The 25,181-nt window shown below is 33.7% G+C and overlaps 1 protein-coding gene across 2 annotated transcripts in view; it reads right to left on the bottom strand.

Annotated features, from left to right (window-relative positions):
* Positions 1-21,401, bottom strand: part of LOC139098144 (uncharacterized) — a 59,483-nt gene extending 38,082 nt beyond the window's left edge. For both annotated transcript variants that reach the window (XM_070650265.1, XM_070650266.1), the window contains exons 1-2: positions 20,425-21,401; positions 1,228-1,373 (exon numbers count right to left, since the gene is read on the bottom strand). The gene's annotated coding sequence lies outside the window, so the exon portion shown is untranslated. The remainder of the gene's footprint in view (positions 1-1,227; positions 1,374-20,424) is intronic.
* Positions 21,402-25,181: the final 3,780 nt, after the last annotated feature.

Here is a 25,181-nt window from a genome sequence, read left to right as displayed (position 1 = left end):
AGACACACAGCAACAACGTCATCTAAAATGTTGAATTTTATGAATAAATGCTTGCACTTGTACCATATTTTTATGAAGTAAGGAAGATATAAATAATAAATGTGAAATAGGACACTATTATTGTGATATTCTAATGAGATCGTTGAATAATGAAAAAATAGAGGAATTAAATATGAATATGCAGAAATAACTGAAGTGTATAAAGCATATGTATGGTATCCACGCATGGATATTAATTTGCATTGTAGCATTTTTATACATACATTAAAAAATCGATAAGTTCTTGCATGATTGAATCGCTTTTGTTTTAGATTTTTTAAATTATAGTGTGAGGAGTAAGAATAATTTAGACTAGGAAGCCGTTCACAAAGGAATAATTTGCATTTTATGTTCCATTATGATAATTGTTAGTTAGATTGGATGTTAGTTCCCTGACTAATTCCAAAAGATACAATCTAGACGAAGCAAACTGAAATTCTGAATTATCAAATTATGTACCCGACCGACACAACTGACTTTTGGCGGCGCTTGGTATTAATAAATTATGTCTGTCTCTCGGGGTGTGACTTGCTAATGAGCACAACATTAGGCTCAGTATTGCAGTCGAATGCATCGCTCGAGTTTCAAGTGTATCGCTCAAGTGTCAAGTGTATCGCTCAAGTGTCAAGTGTATCGCTCGAGAACCAAGTGTTTCGCTTGAGAGCCGAGTGTATCGCTCGAGTGCCGAGTGTATCGCTCGAGTGCCAAGTGTATCGCTCGAGAGCCGAGTGTATCGCTCGAGTGCCGAGTGTATCGCTCGAGTGCCGAGTGTATCGCTCGAGTGCCGAGTGTATCGCTCGAGTGCCGAGTGTATCGATCGAGTGCCGAGTGTATCGCTCGAGTGCCGAGTGTATCGCTCGAGTGCCGAGTGTATCGCTCGAATGCCGAGTGTATCGCTCGAATGCAGAGTGTATCCCTCTGAATACGTCCGTACTGTAATGGCATGTCGGAATGTTAAGAATTCACTACCAATAAATTGACTAAAACGAGGCCTATACACCTCTGCTGGATACAAAATATCATCACATAAAACTTTCCACAGCACATTCTACTTTTTCAAAAAGTAAAATTTCAAGCTAACAAGAAAAAAAAAATCAATAATAACAAAATTATGGATAAAATATGTGAATGAACAAGATGAAAAAGGAGAGCGAACTTAATTCACTACATTATTTAGAACAAACGCACCTTCTTTTCTTTCCAGTTAGATGATGTTGCTGATGTATAATAAAGTTGTTTCGCAGTTATATGAGAAACAAGTTTCATCATTTGACATGATGTTCTCGTCTCTGTATTAAATCTACTTTTTTTTCGTACTTTTTCGTCTCTTTTATCTGCAATAAAAAAATAAACAAAGATAAAACGACATAAAGAGTGAATGAACATCAAATTAAGTTAATTAAATTTGTCATGATTTTTTTTGTGTGTAAAGTCATTGGCATACAACTCTTTTATGTTTAAAACTCTCACTTGTCGTACCGTTTGAGGGGATTTTTTGGTGGATGATTTTGATAGGAATTGGATGAAAGGATTTTGTGATTTATTAGGAGCTAAAGGACAATTTTTAGTGGTTTAGAGGTGTGTTCAGGATTAATTTGGGGTTGCTCATCTATTTCAGTGCTGTCTAAACATTTTGAGTTACAACAAACTTTGGCTGTAAGCCTCGAAATAGCGTGCTTAACCTTTTATCCGGTTAAAGTCATCTAAGATCGACTTCAACCAATTTATAGTCGGCTAAAATCAGCTAAGGTAATTTTGAAGCCGTATTTAGCCGTTTAAAGTCAGCTTTGATCTCTGCTTAGGATTAGAAGCCTGACCAGAACTCAAAAGCAACTCTAATTTAAATCATTTGAGTTGACTTTTAAATACAAAATCCAAATCCACTTCAAGTTCTGCCTAGAACCCTCAAATCTACTATTTCATAAAATCTACCTCCATTCAATCATCCTTCAATAAACCATCCATATCCAATACTATTCAAATAATCAACCAGAAACCATATCAAATTTCTAAAAAACCTCACAAAGCCATCCCAAGGGTACGTTCTTGAAAAAAATTAATAAATATTTTTTGCCCCAAATACTTTTATTTCATTTATGCCCAAAAAGCCATATGTGTTTGCGGTTAATGAAATGTCTGAGTATTCACAACATAATAAAAAATGATTTGATACCGGCAATGAATATATCCGAACGTAACGCATAATGAATGCTTATGAAAAATATGTGAAAATTTACTCGAATTGGAACGAATTACTCGACTGATAATTTGTATTAATCTCGTCTGAAGTTGAGTTAATGTGATTGTGGATGAATCAAAGGATGTTCTTTGAAGTAAAGGATGTAAGATATTTTGAAATTGGATTTTTAATAAAGTAAGTGAGTTTCTGGAATGGTTTAGTGCAGTGATATCGAATTATGAAATTATCGACCAAGCGGTCATGGGTTCGAGACTCGACAGGTGACATTTTTTACTTGTCCTTTGCAAATGCGGCTTACAGCCTTCATTTGCAGACTATAGGCAGTAATGTCCACAAAGAAATGGTTCAGATTCAAACTGAACATCTACTGAATCCAGAACTCTGGAGCACCCCTTTCGATTAACAGGAGGATCGTAATTATCTAACGAGGTTATGGCAACTATCAGGAGTAGATCGCCTTATCGCAGCTCTGTATCTCAATGCTCAGAAAAGCCTAACTACTACTGTTGTGATTGTCCAAACTCTGAAAATGTAAGTGACTTCACCTGTTGTGTATATCCTTAAATCTAGGTCATTGTCATGGTCACATTGTGCATTCATATTACTGCATACATCACATCATTTAGCTTCCTAGCCACATCAAGGTTAATAAATAAAAATAAGTCATTCCAATTCTAATCCCACACCCAGCATTCCTTTCTATCTTTCACTCAACCTACACTCACATAAATAATTCTAATTCCTTGCACATAAAACTCAAGTTGCTTTTCAATTTTACATCCCAACAACCTTTTGTCGATGCTCTTAAACAAAAAATTTAAATTGATTTTAAATCGAATTGATTCTCGAATATCAAGTCACACAAAAGACATCCAAAAATCACATTTTTCACGATACAAATCCGCTTACACCCAGATATAAAAGTCTATAAAATCTATTAGGATCAAGAACAAATAAAATTTTATTAGGATGAAAAATAGATAAGAATGAATGATGTCGGGTATCGGAAGTTGAGGTAAAGCATCCCAAAAAAGGAAGATCGATACCTAAAAACATTACAGTGATTTACAGAAAAATGAAATAAAATGAGGCAGTAAGTCACATTACGTGTCTCACTTGGAAATTAATACCGTTTTATGGGATGCACGAGCTATTGGCCACGACCGTATTTTGATTTCGATGAACATCGACAAATTGAAAATAATTTGAATGGAAGCGTTGGACATGCCAAAGTACAATTTTTGAATAATTTAAGTCCAACAGACGACACTGTTATGTTTATGTACAGTATGGCCAGAATATGGATATTTGACGGTTCCATTCAATTTAAAATATAAAAATATTCATTCTAAGAGGATGTGCTGCTTACGAAAATAGAATAACTGAAGGAATTCTGGCTGTTTAACAGCAGTTGCTATAATAACAAGCTTAAGTCATGTTGATGTAAATTTATTGCGAAAAAGTTTCTCAACCAGCACAAAATGCTACACTATTTTAATTAAAATTTTTTATTGGGGTGTAGTATCGTTTTGCAGGTGTGAAATGAACAGAACTGACAGGGGTTCATGTGATGCTCTAGAAGTTTTTCGAATGGAAATTTTCTGTAATTTAATGGATTTTATTTATTGGGAATTTTTGCAAAGCTGAAGCTTAATTAATTTAGTTCTGTGCGAATCCTTGTCATATAAAAAACACTCTGCATCTGCATTGTCCATAATTTTTGATGCCAAAGCACATATTGATACAACATTACTCTGATATAATGGTTGGAAAGAGATCGCGAGGAAGACCGAAGAATTCCTGGATTAAATGTGTTGAAAAAGACGCTAGAGTCCTTAATATTCCGAACTGGAAGAAGGTTTCGAAGGATAGAGCTGTCTTTAGACACTCCCTACGCGCGACAATGGGCCCTCGTGTGTCCAAGCCAAATAAGTAAGTAAGCAAGTATCATAATGGTTGAAAAATCGGACTCAAAGGGAAATCGAGACCAAGCATTCGCAAAAGTGTGATGAAGATGTCCAATATGTTCCAATATGTATTTCTTCCACTGGTAGATTCGTCTATGTATATATGGATTAACACTCCAGATTTTAATTGTGAAGTCCATTTATGACAGTCACATATGCAATTCCAAACCGGTTTCGAGTTAGAAGTGTGTGTTGCATAGGCCGGACTATTAATTCTCTAGAATTTTGTACTAGAATTTTCCAGAATTCTGGAGAATTAATGTTCCGACCTATGCAGCATTATCGAGTTAGGACAGTGTCAGGTGCTTCCAGAAAAGCGCAAGTTAGTACATCAATCAAAAATTCGGTCACAGGTTGACGTGACTCTGATTGGGTGTCGGATTCGGATTAAACCTGTACTTTTGTCAAAATCATGATAGCCTGGCTTTATATTGATAAACAGACTTGTGCTATTCGGACTTAATTTTATCAGATCTAGACCAAAACAGATGAAATCATGTTTAAAATAACTCGACGCGTAGTTGTGAACTTTGACGATGTCTGTTCCTTAGTTTTTAATAGATCCATCAACAGATCATCTAGACATGACAATATCTAGCAACTACCTTAAGATACATCAAGAAATTCACAAGATCTTCTTTTAAAATATTTAAATTTCATCTATATCGATCTCATTAGCATGAATATTTTATTGTATTATCTGCTTACTCAATTATGCAATACAATAATCCACAGAGCAGCAATCTAAATATACCAAGACCAACTCAAAAATTTAAATATTTCATGCAAAATACGATATTGATCCATATTACTTTTTTTTGTTCCTCTTTTTATCCTCATATTTCAATTGCGCATACCAAACAAGCCAAAAACGGATGAATAAATGAAAATATAGTGAATAATTGATGATACTTGAACTAAAGAAGGTCGTAAAGGTTGATAATTGAAAAGTAGATAGAAAAGTTGCATAAATCACTAATGAGCTCATCCCAGATCTTGGTAAATTAATTATTCAAGTCTTAGAATAAGCACACAAAAAATGTCACGTTCTGTCAACCTTATTGCTTATCTAATTATATTTGAAATAAATCTTGGACGAGATTATTAATGAAAATCATTTTATTTAGCACGGATAAATGGCCCGAGCGAGATAAATGATGAAGGCTCTGCCATGGTGCCTTTAAGGCTCTGATAAAGCTCTTTTATTAGCTCTAAATGGTAGCTGACTCAATTTGGCAGCCATATGAACATTTGAACCCGATTATGAACAACCAGACCAGTGCATATTCATATGGCATATTCAGTCAAATACACGGGCTGCCAAATAGAGGCTGCTTTCATTTGACGTGAAGTAAAGAGCCTTAACAGAGCCTCAAAACAATTTAAGTTGCTCGGGATAGGATGAAACTTATTCAATATAGTTGAACGAGCATAATCTTTTATGCTTGTGACTGTGATTATCATCTAGAATTCTTAGTATAGTGTTAATAAGAAGGATGATGAAGTGAAGTGATTATGAGTAAGAGATGATAAATCTTCTACGCTTTGATTGATAAAGCCTTTATATGTCAGGTTTATATGTGATTCTTAGAAATGGAAATCTGGAGGGGTTAGTAGAAATATATATATAATTAAATGTGGATATACTTGGAGAGCAACCCACTCTAGCCCAGGGTTGCAAAAATAGGTTTCTTTGACATGCTCAGACAACAGATCCGTCACCAGATCCGTATTGCCTGTTCACAAGCCAAAATTGGTTGGCTGTTCACAGGCAGTGTCTGTCACAGACAATGTCTTTTTACAAGCAACGCTCAGATTACAACTCTGCCCTAGCCCTTGGATCGGTTTTTTTAAGTATTTTGCACGTTACTCTCAGTATTGTGACAGTTTATTGGTTTATTTAAACAGTGGAAAACAAGTCTAGAAAGATCTGAACAAAACCATACTAGCTTCTGATTGAGACATGCTCAATTTTGATACATGACCTCCTTTAGATAGAACTTGCAGCTGACTCTATTATTGGGTACAGTTTCCTAATTTCCAGTACTAAGTAGCATCCAAATAAGAAGAGAAGTTTAGTCCGAATAAGTAAAATTGACCCAAATGTCCCGAGATACGCTACTGATAAGTGTCTATCCCTCATCAAAATCATCTTTCAACAAGGAGTCAATCCAGGGCAATTTTGTGGAAGTTCAAGATAATTATTATATATATAGATAGACTACGCCTCTGAGTCAAGCAAATAAATCAATATTTACATACCCTTTCAATCTTCCCAACCTTAATTATCATTCATTCTCCCAAATCATCACGACAAACTGACAAAAAATGGTCATACATCAATATTTCTATAGTATAATAATTCATATAATGTTGTCATCCTCTTCATGATCATGAAACATCTTCTTTATGCTCATCTATTCAATGATAATATTTTTTTTTTCATATCGTATAATTCATAAATGACACAAAACATCATATTGGCAATCACTTCGTTACGATGTGATTTCGAGAACGTTAACGACCAACAAAATAGTGTTATTGTCAGCAGTATAATGTGTCAGTTCACGTGAAAAGGAATTATTAGACAGCATGTTTACTCATTTTTCGTTCTATTAAAAAGAAGCAATTTTTAGTGTGTCAACGATGAGTGCTGTGTGGGAAAGGAAAGCTATTAGTCATTCCACAACAAGGGTTTCATTCCTAAAGAAACAGGAAAGAAACGTGAAAATGAAGAAAAAGCACTGAATGCATGAATGGCTTGAAAGGGTTATTAAAAATTTATTGCTTTAAGTTTGATTTTTTGGCGGGGGTTGGAAATTGTGATTGTAAATTTATGTGATGAGGATGAAGTGGATGGGTTTTGGGAGGTTTCAGGCTGTCTTGTGAATTGAGCGAGAATTTATTTGATGACGTTGGAATGAATTGGGGTTTTAAAAATAGATTCTGAGCTCGAGTAGAGGAACATATCATGTGAATAGTTAATGAGCAGTTAGTATCCATTTCTAATGTAATTTTGTTAGGGATTGTCTTAAGTTGCAGGCTTGTAGATCAAAATGTAGGTCTACAGCCATGGACTTGCTATAAGGTACAGTTTGAAACTGCAGGCTTGAGCATCTAAAATGCAGAAAATGCAGGCCTGTTCTTGGTCGAATCTTAAGTTTCGTCCATTTGTAGTGAATAAAAATTACAATTAAAATCGTACGATTGAAATTGAAATCAAAAAAATTGCATTGAAAAAATCGTACGATTGAAATCATAATTTAAATTCAATTTCAATTACAATTATGATCGTAGGATTTAAATTATTGCGATTGAATCGTGTTAATTTCGATCTTTTTTTTAGGATCGAAATTAAACGATTCATTCGCAAAATTGGGATCGAAATTAATTGTATGAAAATTTTTTTGTGGGTAATGATTATGATTAATTTTTCCCTTGATTTTCATTGATTTTCAGCAGAATTCTCATTCTTTTGGCTATTTTATTAGGAACTGAGTGCTTTTTGAATACAGCGATTTCATATTTTTGTTCAGTGAGGCTATATGGAGCTTAGGATGCTTAAAGGAAGTAACGGAAGTGCTTAGTTCCTGAGATCTGATCACATGCTTAAAAAGTCATGATTCGTCGAGAAATGAAATAAAAATATTTTTGGCAGTTTCAGCCAGTTGAACATAGCCATTTATTGGCTTGGGGTATATGTCACAAGCGACATTCTTCAGCAAATCTCATGTTTATGCCTTCACAATGAGCACATCCGAACCCTTTTAGATAGCAAGATATCACACGGTAGGCCAAAGAACTCATGGAAAGAAGCTGTCGATAGAGACAGTGTCACACTTGAAATTGATAATTGGCAAGCGGTAGCCAGCAATAGAGCCAGCTTCAGAAGCTGACTGAGGAAAGCCATTACACTTGATCTGTACGGCCCACGAAGTAAGTAAATCATAAAGAGCACAGACATTTGAACAGAGATGTTTAGTCAGATTCAGGTGTTATCTAAGTGATCTATATGGGCCATAAAGAATGTGATTCAGTTACTATCTTGTGTCGCTCGAGTGAATCCCTTCAAATATCAAAGATCACCACAGTCAGCACAATTTTAAACAAATTAGACAACAACAATAGATTCACCTCACCAGTCAACAAACTTAAAAGCTTCCGATAAATCCCCAAAATTCTCCTGACTAAACTAAACCCTTTTATCTACTAAATTGCATTACCTTTAAAGATTTAATCCCAAAACTATTTTAAATTCTTTATCCTTTCAACTTTAGCATTATCTAACTGAAACTGCATTCAAGCCATTCACATACCAAAACTTTTCTACCAATTATACTGTGTGGTTTGTAATTTAAAAACAGTACAGTTTCAGCATGTGAATAATTTAATTTTCCATGACATGAAAAAAAAAACTCAATTTTGGTTTCAAATTTCAAAACAATTTTTTTTTGACTTTGGATAGACTTCATTCATGGCAATTGAGTGTAAAAAAAAATTAAAGCAAAAAACCACAAAAATGTAAATAAAAAATAATAAATTTATGAGCGTAAGACTGCAAATTAGTCATTCTGTCGTCAATAATCAATGAAATTTATGCTGTATGGATGTAAAATATGTGCCACATAATGAGAACATAATTCATCAATGAATAATAAACATCATCGCTGTGTGTAGACGTCTTGAAGCCAAAAAAGCCACACAATTATTGCGGAGGTAAGGCTTCATGCTTCATTGAGACAAGACATACGAAAAATTGCTGACAGAATCAAGTGTAGATTGAAGAGGGTTTAAGGCTATTATTAATGTGCCAAAAGCAAATACAAAAAGTCTTTTTCAGGTCCACTTTATTATGAGTTATCGATATAAATATACATGTACTGCTGCTTGGTATTTTACACTTTCTAGTCTACTTTCAGTATTTACCATTGAGAAGAAATAAATATCGTGTGCTATAAAAAAACTTCCTCTTATAGATAGCATTCAGTCACATAACAAATGATTATTTAGATACTTATTATGCTATTCATCCATCTGTCTTTCTTTTATTTATGAGCATCAATCTCTTCTTGGGGGCAATCTGGGAATGGTAAGTTGGTGAGTAATATTGTAAGTAATGATTAAGATTATTTATGACGTCTTATGACTTTCTTAGTTGTATGCTAGTTCTCATAAACAGACTGTGTAATTCTATCTTTCTATATTGCAGAATGAAAGGATTGGAGCCAACGTCTATCGAGTAACCACATCAAGATTCCCGATCTATTAACTTCGACGGACTTTATTAGGAAATAAGCTGTCGATAGAGATAGTATTGCACTTGGTATCGAAAATTGGCAAGTGTAAGCCAGCTATAGAGCCAATTTCTGGTGACTCCTCTAGGAGATCATAGATCACAACTGGTCTGTACGACCAGCGCAGTTAGGAATTAAGTAATAAGACAGAGTTTATCAGACTTAAAGGAATCTTCCAAACTAGGTCTCGAACCAATTGCAGCTATATTAGTGTGATAGAAATCGGATTCATAGGTTTCAGTCATCTACGCTACCAAACCACTGCAACTATTAGCTTGAAAGTCGCAATTTTTGATTGTATAACTTAAATTCTATCAAGAATCGAACTCTTGGGTTCGGAATTTCTTGTTGATGTAACAGAATAAGTATGATTCCCAACAAAGGATCCCCAAATGAGATTTGAACCAACGTACTACGATACATAATTGCATGCTCCTAACACTGTGCTATTGTGAGATTTTGGAATATATGACAAAGTGCCTTACAAAATGCTTTCATGGTACAAAAATACCACTACGGTACCTAAAAGCAGTCTCTTGGTCTGTTAGAATATGCATACTATGTATCCTACATTCTATTGCACTCCTAATGATAGACTTCCTTTCCTCTATCTCTGGCTTCCACTTGCTAATTTCCGATACCAAGTGCAATACTATCTCTATCGACAGCTTCCTTCTTTTACTGTCCAGAAAGTCAGCTTTGAAGACCTTAATTAATTGAATTTCCACAGGCAGTCTAATAACATGTCCCAATAACAAGCCCATCGCGGCCTGTCAATGATAGGCTATTATAGTAATTCCATTCCATCAGTTTCCATCCATTGAATCCAACATCTACATACAAATAACATTGTGATAATATTCTTATACAAAGTTTATATATATTTTGGTAACTTAACTCATCAATTTCACGAGGTGGCAGGCACTTATTTCATATAAACATCAAATATTTTACTCACATTTTAAGGAGGAGGATGAAAAGTGCGAAATAAATCTTAGTTTATGACGTTACTTCTTCTTTTCATCATTTTCGCACACAATAGATCATTCTTTATGGCTTTACAAGTACTTTTACAATTTTTATATTTCTCTTACATTAATTAAGAAGCATTAAATGCCACCCAACATAAATTAAACTTAACTCTTAATCCTGTTATTACTGACCACAGGTTTCATCACACAATACTGTAATTATTCAAATAGAAATTAAATGAAATGAACCGTTTGGAAGACAAATTACTCAAGTAGGAGAGGAGATGAGAAAAAAAGAATCAAGCGTTGATTAAGTTTCAAGAAGGTGAGTTTGACCTATTAATCTTGGTCTATAATTACAATTTTCTCTCAGCCTCTATCTGGCACGAAGAAATTCTTGAAAACGTGAATTTATGGTTTTGGGGTCATTTGTTAATGACGTCTAAGACGACTACGATTGTAGAAGCTCTAACTAGCAAAGAGCATGTTTTTAAGGTACAGGAAATCCACTACGGTACCCAAAAGTGGTTTCTTTGTCTATTGTTGAAGGTCTAGGGCTATATGGAATTATTTGGCAGACATTGAATTCGAGTCAAAAATTGTATTGTACATCTGAGTAATTTTTAAGCTCTGAAGTATCTTGCGATGTCTCAGTAAAGGGAACACCCATGATATCAAGCCATATATAGGCGAATCTGACAATACAAGAGTAAGTCCTCTACAGCCGAATGGTAAGACATAAGATCGGATATCTGTACAAGTATTTTGTGACTGCATGGGTTCGATTCCCATCAGAACTTGATCTCAAAATCATTACAGAACTGATTCCGATATTGCAAAGATTGGTCCAACATTCACGACTTCTGAAAAGTTCGAGGATACTTGTTGGGTTACCTCCGAGTTGAGTTCGAGATCTTCTAATGACCACTTTGAGTTACAACTGTGAAAATGTGGTCTACCAGCTCCAATATCTATCTACAAAGCTTACGAACTTATCCACTACATCCAGTTAAAATGAACATTATTGATTATCATGTTACATTATTTATGTGAATCCACGAATCCTTGTGGGTTTAAGTCATAAAACATTCATGTTTATGGGAAGGAAAAACTTCATTCACAGCTCACCTTAATGAATGAAAAATGTTTGATTAATGTTGTGTTTATACTGTAATTGATTATTTGAGCTTTTAGACAGCATACGAATTAAATGTGATATTTATTACACAATAGGTCAGAACTGTACATTAATTATTAGTTTTATGAATCGTTAAAATTTGCGCTAAACTCATTATTTATTGGTGTTTTATGCTTGTTTTAATTTGGTTTAGTGAGATAATTATGATGAACATGTATTGGAATTAGATTGTGTTTTGAATTTTGATGCACATGAAGTTGCAGCTTTATAGCGTCTATTTGATGATTTTCATGCTATTTGCAACTTGGATTCCATGTGACCGCCATCTGGCTGTCATGAAAATCTTGTTCCGTACTTATTACAAAATCAAAAGTCATCCCTAGCAATAATATTATCAATGTCATCAAAAAAGGCTGAAACCAGCCATGACAGTTGACATCAGGTCTTTATATCGCTTCATAAGCAATACACACAGACTATACGGTGCCCAAATAAGAACATAACGCCACTCAACATACAAAAATTCCCTGCCACATCAAAGCATCCCTCCATCCTTGACCTTCAAATAAATTCTCCATAAAAAGCTCTTCCAATTTTCATCCAAAAGCGCTCAAGGATATCGAATAATTCTCACAACAAATCATGCAGCATTGCGGCAAAAACAAGACTTCTTTTCTCACTATAATATCGACATGGAGTCTAACTGTCTCAAGTCCATATTTCCATAATTATTGCTTCTATTGCCAAATTTTTGAATAAATTGCTGTTATGCCTGCGAAATATTCAATTAAATCCGAAAAAATTGTCTTTGAAATTAGTTTTGTTATTCGTTGTGTATCCAATAATAGCACTTAAATTGTGTATTTTAGCTAGACATACTTAATCATCATAAAATTGTTTTAAACCAGATTAACTCGCATGCATTCTTGTGCTATATTGGATAAATCTTTGATGCCCGCTATATGAATAATAAATCATAACGCCGATTATCCTATAAACTTGATTATCCAATTACTTAACTACTTGATTATACATAGTTCTCAATAGTTCAGCAGTGCTACCCCAATAACCTAATGCAGTGAATTGTTAATATTTTTATTATTAAATTGACGTCGATATTAACATCCAAATATAGCACATATATTGTTACATTTATGGATAATAATAGCTGTAGAAACAAAGAATCGACCTTCGTCATTAGAATCTTCAGACAGGGTTGATATTTAGGTAGCTGGTAAGTAAGATAAGAGTGAGATTTTGTGCCAAGTAAGCAAAGTTCACTAGTCTTTTCGCTACCAATAGATCAGCTGTAAGAATGGTTCCCAAGTCTCTAACAGACATTGAGCATATTCACCTGAAGTGGCTATCAACCAATACGAGCATGCTCAATTTTGTTAGATCACTTATGAGCCTGCTTCTTGTCTGTTCATGAATTTTAAACGTGATAGAAAGATAAAAAGACAAACAAGGCGATTAACATAAAAGCATGTAAAAGGCGCCGACTTTTTAGGATATCAGAACCTAACGACGGCTGATATCCTCGTTTACTGACATATATTGATAGTTTCAGGTTGAGTTCAAGGTTGACTTGAATTTTAACTAGATTTGAGTCGACTAGAGTTGACTTTTCCATACAAAATCCTAATCGACTTTGAGTTCTGTTCTTACCCGGAAGGCATGCGATGTTAAAAAAACAAAAAATTCGTCTCCAGATTCGGAAAAATCCAGCTACAGACTAGAATCACTCCAGTCTTTGTTCTGTTTTTTGCCATTTCTGCCCCGAGTGGACAACTTGACAGAATGTCTAGTGAATAACTTGACTTACATTCGTCAAATTTTCAATCAGATGCGACTTATGCCTTCCAGATTTTTTTCTAATGATTCCTAAATTCACCAACTCTGTCCACATCCTTGAGCATGGAAATGATTTAGATCCCAAAAATATAATTGATACAACGGCAAAGGCTGCGAAAAGTTCAAATTAATTTATTTAATGGGAAATTATTGGAGCCATGAGAATTAAAAATCGCTGCTAGATTTGCTAATGGGGATTAGATGCGGATGAAAATGTAAAATATTAACAAGAACAGTAATAAGAAGCAAGAATGCTTGTGTCTTCATTTGGGTACGAAAAATGGAATTTTAATAATTTTCTTTCAGCATGCTAGACAAAGCTGCGGTCAGCTGAAGATTTCGGGTGAGAATTTGTTGATGCTCGTCTATTTTGCTAAGCTTCATTGACTGCTAAGGGTTCAGGATGTTTAAAATCTCATCAATTTAAAGCCTAGATAAAGAAGTCTGCTTCTTTACCTGTTCAGTCACCCTCAACCGACAAGCTAAGCTTCTAAATAATAAATTGATTCCAAATTTTCTCTCTCAAAAAAAACAGTCAGCAATGCGTAACATTGCCTTCGAAGGTCAGATCATTTTTCAAAAAGCAATTTCTCAATGTAAGCCGATAACCTTGAAAAAAAGAGATCCGGAAAAATTTGTACAATCACGTGAGTAAAAGCAAGCATGAATATATATATTTACAGCAGTTTATAAGATGCCATCTCGTTTATGCTAATGAAATAAGACCTGACAGCGCTAATGAACTTCTTACTAATTAACTTATCTCATTTTTTTGGAGTAATTAAATCATCAAATCAGATACTTTGTATATACGACAATTTGGGAGGTTTATAGGATGTTTTAAGGATGTACAAATTATGACAGTTTAGTGATTTTTTAACTGATTTGAATAAGATTTGGATTTGATTTTGATGACTATGGGAATTTCAAGTACGAATGTGGCTTTTTGGTTGCTAAGGCTTCCGAGGAGAATCCAATAATATGTAGATAAAGGTGTACATAAATGTATCCGTGATGAAGATTACCGTTACTGAGGTTAAAGAATCTTGAGCTATTTGTTAAGCTCAATCTTGAGCTATTAAGACTTCTAAGACTTCTGATTCCTCATCGGTTTTTAAAATTTGAAATCATTAATCATCCTTAAAACTAGACACCTAATTAGTGCGGTATCTGAACAGAGTGGAATCTCGAGTATTGAGCCATATATGAGCAAATCTGTCAATGAGAGAGTAAGGCCATTGTGGCCGAATGGTTAAGTAAAAGACCTTACAAAATTTGTGTCACTCTTATGTGAATACATGAGTTCGATTCCTCTCCATAGACTGATTTCTTAATCATTACATTGAATGCTGTCGATATGACCCAGATTGGACAAAAATAAGTTATAACTAGTTGATGGCATTTTAATGTCCAGTTCATGTCTAGTTCTAACGTATTTTGGTCGTACTCGGGACAAGGACTCGCCCAATGAATCATGGCATTACGAATATTTAAAGGAAACATGTTTACTCGTTGTTCAAATTAAATAATTTTAAAAATGTCAGTCAAAGACTACGAAAACGAAGCCATTTAGTTCAAAGTTCTAGCCAACTTCTAGCATAAAGAAATCCAATTTCTCAGTTTCATCTAAATTTTTAAATCAGAACAAAAAAGTTTCGCATCTGCAACGTTTTTTAATTGGATTTCTGCGATCATTAACATCGCTCATTTCTTGTTCAAAGTATTCTTATATCCAAGATTTGAAGCAAGAATTTTGTGAGAAAATTTTCAGATGGAAAAACTTTTTTTTTTGTTATGCTTTACAAAGTAAAAGTGCTTCATTAACTATAAAACGATGGTCAAAAGGAGCCCTAAAGTCTTTGAATGGAAATGGTTCAGTTAATTTTTATGCGAATCATTCAACTTTACGAAGGATCTGCTGTTGATTTCAACTTTAAGTCTCAATAACTTTGAAGTATTTTTTTTACATTTTTTTTCTCCTTACAACTGTAATTGCTTTTTCATTTTTCCAACTTTTCCTCTTCCATCTTTTCCTCATTTTATGAGAATCATCTGTTGATGAAGAAAAATTTCTTCCATTTCTTCTTGCCATTGCATAACTTTTGAGTTAATTCTGTTGAAATTATTAGATTATTGATGATTCAACTGTCGGAATTGACTTACAACTTCATTATCGGGGTAATTTTTGAGTTTGACAGGCAATTATAAGTAAGGAGAAAATTGTGGTAATGAGAATTGTAAAGGGAAGTTTTAGGAAATTACGTACATAGCGCTTGAAATATCATTTTTAAACTTCATTTGGATTCTTCGTTGTGACTTGTAACAAAGTCATGAACCAAAATGTGTACTTCATAATAAGCAGTTAAGTGACTTGTTGATCAAATCGATAAGGCATTTGATTCAAATTTGGTATGATAATTCGAGAGTCGTTGGTTCGAATCCAGTTATTGTTAAATTTATTCATTTTCAGAAGCCTCGATACTTTGATAACTGTACGAGATCAAGCTTAAATTTGAAGCTCATCTGGTCAACGTCGGATTCGGTAATGGACCAGAAGCTTGAGGCAGAATTGCTACACAGGCCGTCAAAAACCCTAAAATTTTTTGATAATCTTGGTTTTGTAAAAAAACCTTACACAATTTTAAGAAATTGTACGATTTTTACCTTAACAGTTGCCTGTTTTGCAACTTTGGCTTGAACTGTAACGAGAAACAAAGGGGTGAAAGCTATTAGATTACCCAATTTTTGAATATTTTTGAACGAACCAAAACGTATGACATCAAGCCAAATGAAGAACCGTACGAGACCTGAATTTACTCGAAGCCTAGAATTTAACCTCATCCTCTTACCCCTTTACCCTTAAGAGTATTGCATAATGAATGAACGGTCCCTATTTGACACCAACATTAGTATTAGTTAACCAACAGCATCTCTGACTCCATTTACTTCAAAATAAATCAATTTGATTACTTTAATCTAAAAAATCAAATAATTCAAAAAAATTAAATAAATGCCCCGTGAAAGTGCCACTTAAATTCATCCATACTTGTCTGATCTTATTTTGCAGATAATAGGTCGATTTATTACGATTTGAATTCCATTTATCTTTCACGATTTCTCAAAAAGCATTCAAGTAAGTCCCCATTTTTATTTATATGTACATATAAAAATGCAATCTTTCATCAGACACAGTCTGAGCTAATTCTTCCAAGAAAAGAAAATATTTCTAGCTATTCACTTTCAAGTGGGCTTATGACGTGGGCAATAGCATACTTTGATCTTACCGTAACCGACTCTTTGACAGATCAAAATAATTTTTTTCTTCGCATCGTTTGATCTTACAGAAATAAGTATTTGAGGCTGTATGGAAATAGACTTAATAAAGAGTAATTTGACCCTTTATTAATGTCAGTTGTGGACAACCTGTATGTCATGAAATACTCGATCCGTGTGCGATTCCGGTCGAGGCTTATCACAAAGTTAGGTCGTGAAAAAAAAAGATTGTCCATCAAAAAACTCTAGCAGCACAAATGAAGATGTCACTGCCATTGATCCCCTTTACAGATATTTTGATATATTTCCGAGCGCATAATCCGAGGAAATGCATTAACAGATTTACAGTCATAAAAATAGGTCAAAAATCAAACGGCGTAGTGCGGTCAAGGTTACATTCAAGGTTACTCCACGATAGTTGCTTTCATTTAGTGTTGATGAATGTATCCGTAGTGCAGCTTTTCATACATTTATTTCTCTCAGAAAATGTGCTTTATTTACACATTAAAATAATTTTGTACGTAGAGCCTAACGCTGAGGTTCCTTAATATACATAGGTTCCTTCTCACTCTCCTGAATACGTCCCGGGTAAGAGCATGTTATATAACTGTTAGGACACCGCTAGACTAATTTCAAGATTCTTGAACTGAAATGACATAAGTATTCTAATCTTCACTCAAATTGTCAACCAAACTGCAAATAAATTCTCCAGGAAAGCAATTCTTATACTAGTGATTGGCAACCTTTTATTTTTCGCGAGACACCTTTTTGGTAAGCCTCAATTCAAACCCCACACACCCTAACATACAAAGAGCATGCTCACATTAATGAGCATGCGTAAAGCATGTTTTTTATACAAATGAGCATGTTCTCAAAAGTGAGTATACTCAGAGTATGCTCTTTGTCAGTTAGAGACGACTTATGGTTCACTAGTTGTTTACTAGCTGTTCATTAGTGTGCCGCTACACACCGATTGCCCACCACTACACCTTATACTGTAATTTGATATCTTTTCACCGTGAAAGCCACTTAAAATGTCCTTTTTCTCATTTCTCCCTTTCGCTTGCCTGACATCTTCAATTCTCCTTTTTATTCCATCCATCCCCAGCCCATTTGAATAAATGGCAAACGGCCTGAATCCTGTATACATTAAAAAAGTTTTTCTTTATTGAAACAGTTCCAAAAAGTAAACTTTTTATATTCTTACAATTTTTTCTGGTCAGAATGGCAATTAATTAATTATTCCAACGGGGCACAAAAATGAGAGTAAAAAAATGTAGAACCCTGACATTGAAAAAATGTATATACATAGTCAGCATGCAACAGATTTGAAAAAGGAATGGAAGAGACAACATAAAAAAGAATCAGCACACATAGACCGTAGTGGGTGAGTGAGAAAGAAGATATAAAAGATAGGTCGAGGCGTGATAGATAAAAAGTACCAGAAAAAAAAACCAGTATTTGCGCTATGTGCTGTTTCTGGGAAGTGACACAATTCTTTTATATATCTCATTGCTCTTGTTGCGCTAGTATGCGGCCATCAGCACACCTCAATTGTCGAGAATGCACCTCAACTGACTGAATGTATGTATATATATTTAATAAGAGCAAATAACTTTGTCTCTCGGTTTTTACGAGGCAATATAGTGCTTGTTGCTTTAAGTAGGGTTTCCAGAATTCCCGTTCCCGTGAAATTTCGGGAATCGGGAACGGGAACGGGAATGACCTTCGGGAACGGGAATATTCCCGGGTAATTTTTCCTACAAATTTTTGAACTTTTTTTTGAGAAAAATTTATAAAACTTGAATAAATATTCACTAAATAATGTATATGATTAATAATGCATACTTTAATTTTAAATTATTAATTAAAAGACATTTTTTCATAGAAAATTCTAAAAATTGAAAATTTTGAGCCAAAAAAAGTTTGGTTAAAATATTTTTTTATAAGAAACGGGAATTTCGGGAATATTCCCGTCAGATTTCGGGAATCGGGAACGGGAATTCCCGTTCCCGTTCCCGGGAATTCCCGGGAAAATTCCCGATTTTGGAAACCCTAGCTTTAACATCACTCTGTATTTAACATCAATTCTATATACTTTTTGTGCTTCTTCTCTTCTTTTCGTAGTTTTTTATGTGTTTTGTGTATTATCAAACGGTACAGCATTCTGCTTTCTTCCTCTTCTTATTCATAGTGCTCTTACTTTTCATACTCACGCGTTATTGCTTCTTTGACTAGTGCTTACTTGTTTTTTTTTTTTATAGCCCACAATCATAAGTATAAGCATCAATTTTGTTATATTGAGAAATCGGACGTCGATGATAAGTGAAAATACTAAGATTGGATTGAGCTTTGGACGCATATGCAGTTTAAGGTAATTAGAGCATTTTACTGGGTTAGTCGTTAGAATCTTTAATGATGATGAGATTTGACATTTATGAGGTTTATGGTTGACTTAATGGTGATTGGATGGCGACTTGAGAAGGAATGTTGTGATTTATTTTATGGACATTAATTTTGTAAGAAGATTTCGTTCAGTTTTTGATAGACTTGCGGGCGACACTCAAGATATGATGTCATAAAATATATTTTGACAGAGAAGGAAAGGTCGGAGTCGATTTGGATTTTGTATGGAATTTTGGTTTAAGTCTACTCGATTGCATACAAAATTCTAGTCGACTTCGAGCTTTGCGTGTGAGTTAAGCAGAAAATCGACTTTTCCCTTTCACCCTTGACCCCTCTCCCCTTATTTGTATTTAAATCTCAATCCCCCCTCTTCTCTAAGAGCGTTACGTAATAAGTGAAGCGACCCCATAGCGATATTACATTTTTATGATTTGTTTATAGACATCATAACCCATGGTGATACAAAATGATACATTAAAATTACAAATTCAATATCAAATGATATAAATCAGCTGTGGGAAACCTTTTTTTGCGGCACAACTTGGTGTTTAACCTCGATCGAAACCACACAAATCATACGGTTCGTGGCATTTTGAACAATTTTGACTACACACACACACTATTGTGTCGCGACACAAATGTTGTCCAGCACTGACTTAAATAAACTAGAAACCATTCTTTAAATTAAGAATTCTCAATCAATAAAATCTGCAAAAAATATTCATTTCTCATCTTAATTACAAAGACTTTAATGAAATTTCATGAATCTCAAAAGTAGGTCCAACCGAAAGTCAATAAAAAAGTCGGACAGCTTTCAGGTGTGGCAATTAATGTCTTCTAATATTCGCACGATAAGTTTGCAAATTTTATGTAAATTAACAAAAAAAAAATCATTCAGAATTTATGTCAGATGATTATTCCACAGAGGCACTTAACTGCATGCAAACAAAATATTAGAACGACCACTTAATGTTTAAAATTGACAAATTTGTTTAGGGACCGTCTATTTTTTATATAATTATGTAACCCATCCTGAATGACATTTTGGATATTTTTCAAAAAAAAATGCTAAATTTTTCGAATTTGAAAGAAAAAATTGAAATTTTGATATTTTTAAAAATATTTTTCAAAAATCATCGAATTTCGAGTTTTCATAAATATGACATTTAACTCCCACAGTCTCCCACTAGGTCAGCCATCCAAAACACAAAAATCACACAACCACAGACAAACTATAAATTGCAAAAGATAGAAGAAAAACAGCAAATTGTGCAAAGCTCACCTTTTCTCTCATTAGTTTTCTTTCTAATCAATCGATTTGAACTTTTGTTCTTCTTTCTTTATTCCATAAACGTTTAGTTCGCTTAATGCAAAAAGCTATATTTTCATCATGCTATATTATATCCATTTAAGTTCAACTTGATCAGAAATAAACGGCACAACACAGAAAAAAAAAATACTATTTTGTTATTGTTTTTTGTTGCTAATAAATTTCGTCATGACAACGACAACACGGGTGCCACTCACAACATTCACTCATAACGTCATGCATAAAAGCATATTTATTTTTTTGTTATTATTATTATTTTAATTAAATGTATTAATTAGCTAATTTCCTTTCTCACGTACACAATCACAGGTGTTCTTTTAGAATATTTTATGCTTGATGCTTGCACTTGGTATGGTCTGGGACTATAACCACAATCCATTAACCACAAAAAACTCTTCTCGATTTACAAATAACACTTTTATTACTTTTCAGGCCACAAGAAATTGCGCGAAAATTTTTATTTTATTTTAATACACAACACAAAGTCTTTCAATAAATCCAAAATATATGGACTCTCGTCTAATTTGGCATGTACACATATACAAATTGGGATTTTATACACAAAAACTTCTTTTTTGCTTTCATTTTATCGTGTTTTATCGTTTTTTTGCGATGAGCGAATTTTTAAATAATTTTTTTTGAATTTTTTTTTGTTTCTAATTCAACACCTGAAGAGACTCTTCATTGGATATGCATTAAAAATTAGAACGATAAGACAGCACACTTCACTTTCTTTTGGGACTCACTTTTTTTGGAATTATTTACGGCTTAAAAATCCACGATTTTTTGTAGCTCAATTCAATTATCAACAACTCATTTTCTCAATTTTTTTATTGGATTTCTTCTAATAATTTTTTCATTTTTATTTTATGATTTACTGTTTATTGCAATGAGCATAAAAATAAGCACAATTTTGTTTCGATGCACGAGTGAATGTAGACTGACTGACTGAAAATCAAAATACAGAAAAAAAAAATGTTACAACACGGTGAGCTCGTGTAGTTTTCTCGATGTTTTGTTCTGAATGTTTTCTTGATGTTGAATGTTTTTGTTGATGAATGTTGTACATTGGATGTTTTCGCCCAGATAGAAAATTTGAATTTTGGACTTGGTGGTTTGAGGCTTATAACGTTTTACCTTTACTTGTTGATGCATTTCTGCATAATGTGCGAGAAGTAGGCAGTTGCTGTTAATTTGACTTATGTCAGATTCTACATATGAGGTGATTTAGCGAGCATTCACTAATCATTTTGGTGTTCGATTTCGACATTGAATTGTAAGTATGTATGCAATACCGAGATTCGGTGCTACTCAGTTTAAAAATTGGAAAATTTATAAAAGTCATAAAATTAATTTTTTTTAACAAATTTAAGAAATTGTAAAAAAAAATTAAAAATATTGATTCATGATTTGATCATAGAAGTGGCTGACCATTGCCGTGGACATAGACTTAAATAGTCCGGAGGGTTAAAATCGTATCTGATCCTTATGTTCCGTCATCAATATGAGCAAATAACAATCGGCACAATACTGCGAGGAACCTCAATGTCATTTGAAATTTTGCCGTCATCAAGACGTCATCATAACGTTGCGATGTCCCAGTGACTATGTTGTGTCGATTGGGTAAAATTTATAAGCAATAAAATCACGAAAATTACGTAAATTCTCTTGCAGTATGCTTTCTCGTAATCCAGATCTCAATGAATTTTTGGGATCAGGATTCAAATCGGGCAAACCTCAATGCTGAAAACGAGAATTTATCACAATAAGCACACTAGGTTATTCACTCTCAGGATGGCAAACCCTGAAATCTCGAGATCAATATTGGGATTCTGAATATGAGTCTCAGGATTGAAATTTTAAGAACATAATCACATAGTACCACATTCGCCTCATGAAAGTGCACTCATTGTCCATTAAAGTAAAATTAGCAAATGCAAGCTTCTGTTCCGTAAGCAATTTTAAAGCCAGACCCCAAAAACCCCAGAATATGCTCTTAAATTTCTTCAAGCTAATTCTCATATACCATATCAGACCACAAAACTTTAACATGAAATCTTATAGTCAAATCTTCTTCAAATAACTACTATCAATTTAAAAAGTACATCCACAAACTCGCAACATACTTGCTAAAACTTGAATAATCTTCAAAACTTTTAACTCAATAAGAGAAACCAACAGAAATTTTCCATAGAAAAACTCTCAAGGAATCAACCGAACAGCATAACAGGATAGCAATAAAAAATGTTCTTACAACAAGTTGCTCATATTCAGCACCTGGAAAAGATAATAGCATGGATACAAAGGCTATTCCTGGGGCTTTGTATGGCAAAACATTACTGGCATGACGTCACAGCTCACCATTATTAAGTTCTCGTTAAAAATTTATAGCTTCTTGTCTTTGTCAATACCAGTATTCTCAATATATCACATATGCTAAGTGACAAGCATGTGAAGAAATAACAATCGGCTATGCATGATATAATTTCATCAAAATAACCGTACTGCATTACTTAATTCTTTCGTAAATATTTTAAAACGCTTAAATTTTGTTAAAAAATAAAATAAATTTTAGTTCCACTTTGAAATCGTCTTAATGGCGCCAATTGCAATAACATATCCAACACAAAAAAATAAAATTAAAAGAATCAAAATTGGAATTTTAACTAGAAATCGTGATGCTCCTTAATTGAAATCGTTTATTAAAAAAAGTTACTACTTTATATGAAGCACTATTCAGAGACTGACAAATCCTTGAACTCTACTTTCATGTTAGTCTCGTAAATGACTTGAGTATAGTAAAGTTTCAAAGACTTGGTATGAAAAAAATATGACAAATGTCACCCTTGAGATTGTTTTTGTTAGAATAATGTGAAGCTGTTTTGTAGAATTTTAAAATTCTTGAAGCAATCGTGCACAGGTTGAACTGATATCTTGCTATTAACTTTGAATTAGACAAATTTTGCAAAGTTAAGAGCAAGATTTAAAAGTGATATTTCTTGACCATGCTGGAGTGAGAATGAATCATAATACGGCACTCATATTGGGATCAGAGCCAGTACTTTGGTTGGTGGATGACGCTTATGCTTTCTCGCTATCGAGATCGGGATATCCCGAAATCCCGAAGACGCTTTTATCAGCTTATTGTCTTTAGACTACAAAGGGAGATTGGGAGCTGCCTTTTAACTGCATATGTTCGAAAAGAACTAGTGAAAAAGTTTCTCCTGACAAGTTATGAACCTAAGACCACCTTTCGGTATCACAATTATTATGTACCGAAGTACGAAACCATTCCGAAACCGAGCCAACTCGAATTTCAATCCATAAAGTTCGAAAAATTAGGTTTTGGGCAAATATTCCAACCCTACGAAAAATAGAAGATGAAAATATTCATCTGGCGAGTTTTGAACCCACGAGCGCAAAGTTGGTGTTGAACTACCTAATTAGAAACCAAAGTACTAGACCATTCTGCAACCGAGTCACTTGAAATCCTATAAGTTGTAAATAAAATGTGTATAATTCAGTGTTTTGCTAATCTATCAAATGCATACTTACTTATAATTCCTGAGGCATGAGTTCGATTCTTACTAAAATCTGTTCCACCTTTCAGACCGGAACAGCCTACAATTATTCGACTCAATGTCTAATTACAAACTTAAATAGGACAAGTGGTTTCAAAAATATCAAATTCTTAACTGGACATAATGTTGAATAATCGCAACTTGTTCCATTCAGGCTTTTAAACCAGAGTTGCAGAACAAGCACCACCAGTCACTTACAAAAACCGTACAATTTATTAATAATTTGTATGTTTTTGTAAGAAAATCCATGCACATTATTAAGAAATTGTACGATTTTTGCCTGTGACAGATGCCTGCTTTGCAACTCTATCCTTTACTAAGCAAATCTCCATAAAAATCTGACAACAACTTACCTAAAGGATACCACTCTGAATACATTCTGAATACACTCTGAATAGAAAGACAGAAAAAAAATCAGCAACACTCTTAAAGACTTTATTCAATTACCTTATTTCTGAAAGGTTCTTCAAAAATCCTGCTAATAAAGTATTATTAATGATATATTTTATGATTTATGGACCTCTGACGTACACAGGCACTGTAGATGGGAAATAAAAGATATATATTTTATGATAATAAATGCCTATTATTTTATTACACATAATTCAATTCAGCAGTGAATGTTAAGATAAATATTGAAAATCATATTCAGAGTTGCAAAACAGGTGTATGTGACAGGCAAAAACCGTACAAATTCTTGATAATTTATATGGTTTTTCTTACAAAATGTCATTTGGTTTGGTTTTTTCTACAAAACCATATAAATTATCAACAATTTGTCAGGGAATTCGTATGGTTTTCGCCTATCACAGGCACATGTTTTGCAACTCTGATCATATTCCATATCTCTCACCTGTCATCATACAAATTGAATATCAGTGAATAGAGAAAGGGATATACAATAAATGGAACTCTATTCAATAGCTTTAGAATTTTAAAAAAAATTATATTAAATTGTCTTATCGATAAATCTATTGATTTTAATTAAATACCTTTATTCACCTTATATTTTATAAATTAACATGACAACACGAATCGTGTGGCCTTCACAAAAACTTTTTAGAGCAATTTATATCTGCTGAATGGGAAAGAAGTGCTTTTGTTTTTGGCTTTTGTTTGACGTTATTT

This window comes from Chironomus tepperi, unplaced genomic scaffold (assembly GCF_022539635.2).
Source record: "Chironomus tepperi strain 1889 unplaced genomic scaffold, CSIRO-AGI_Ctep_v1 contig_445, whole genome shotgun sequence".
NCBI classification, from domain to species: Eukaryota; Metazoa; Arthropoda; class Insecta; order Diptera; family Chironomidae; genus Chironomus; species Chironomus tepperi.
This window is presented reverse-complemented; position numbering and strand designations above follow the sequence as displayed.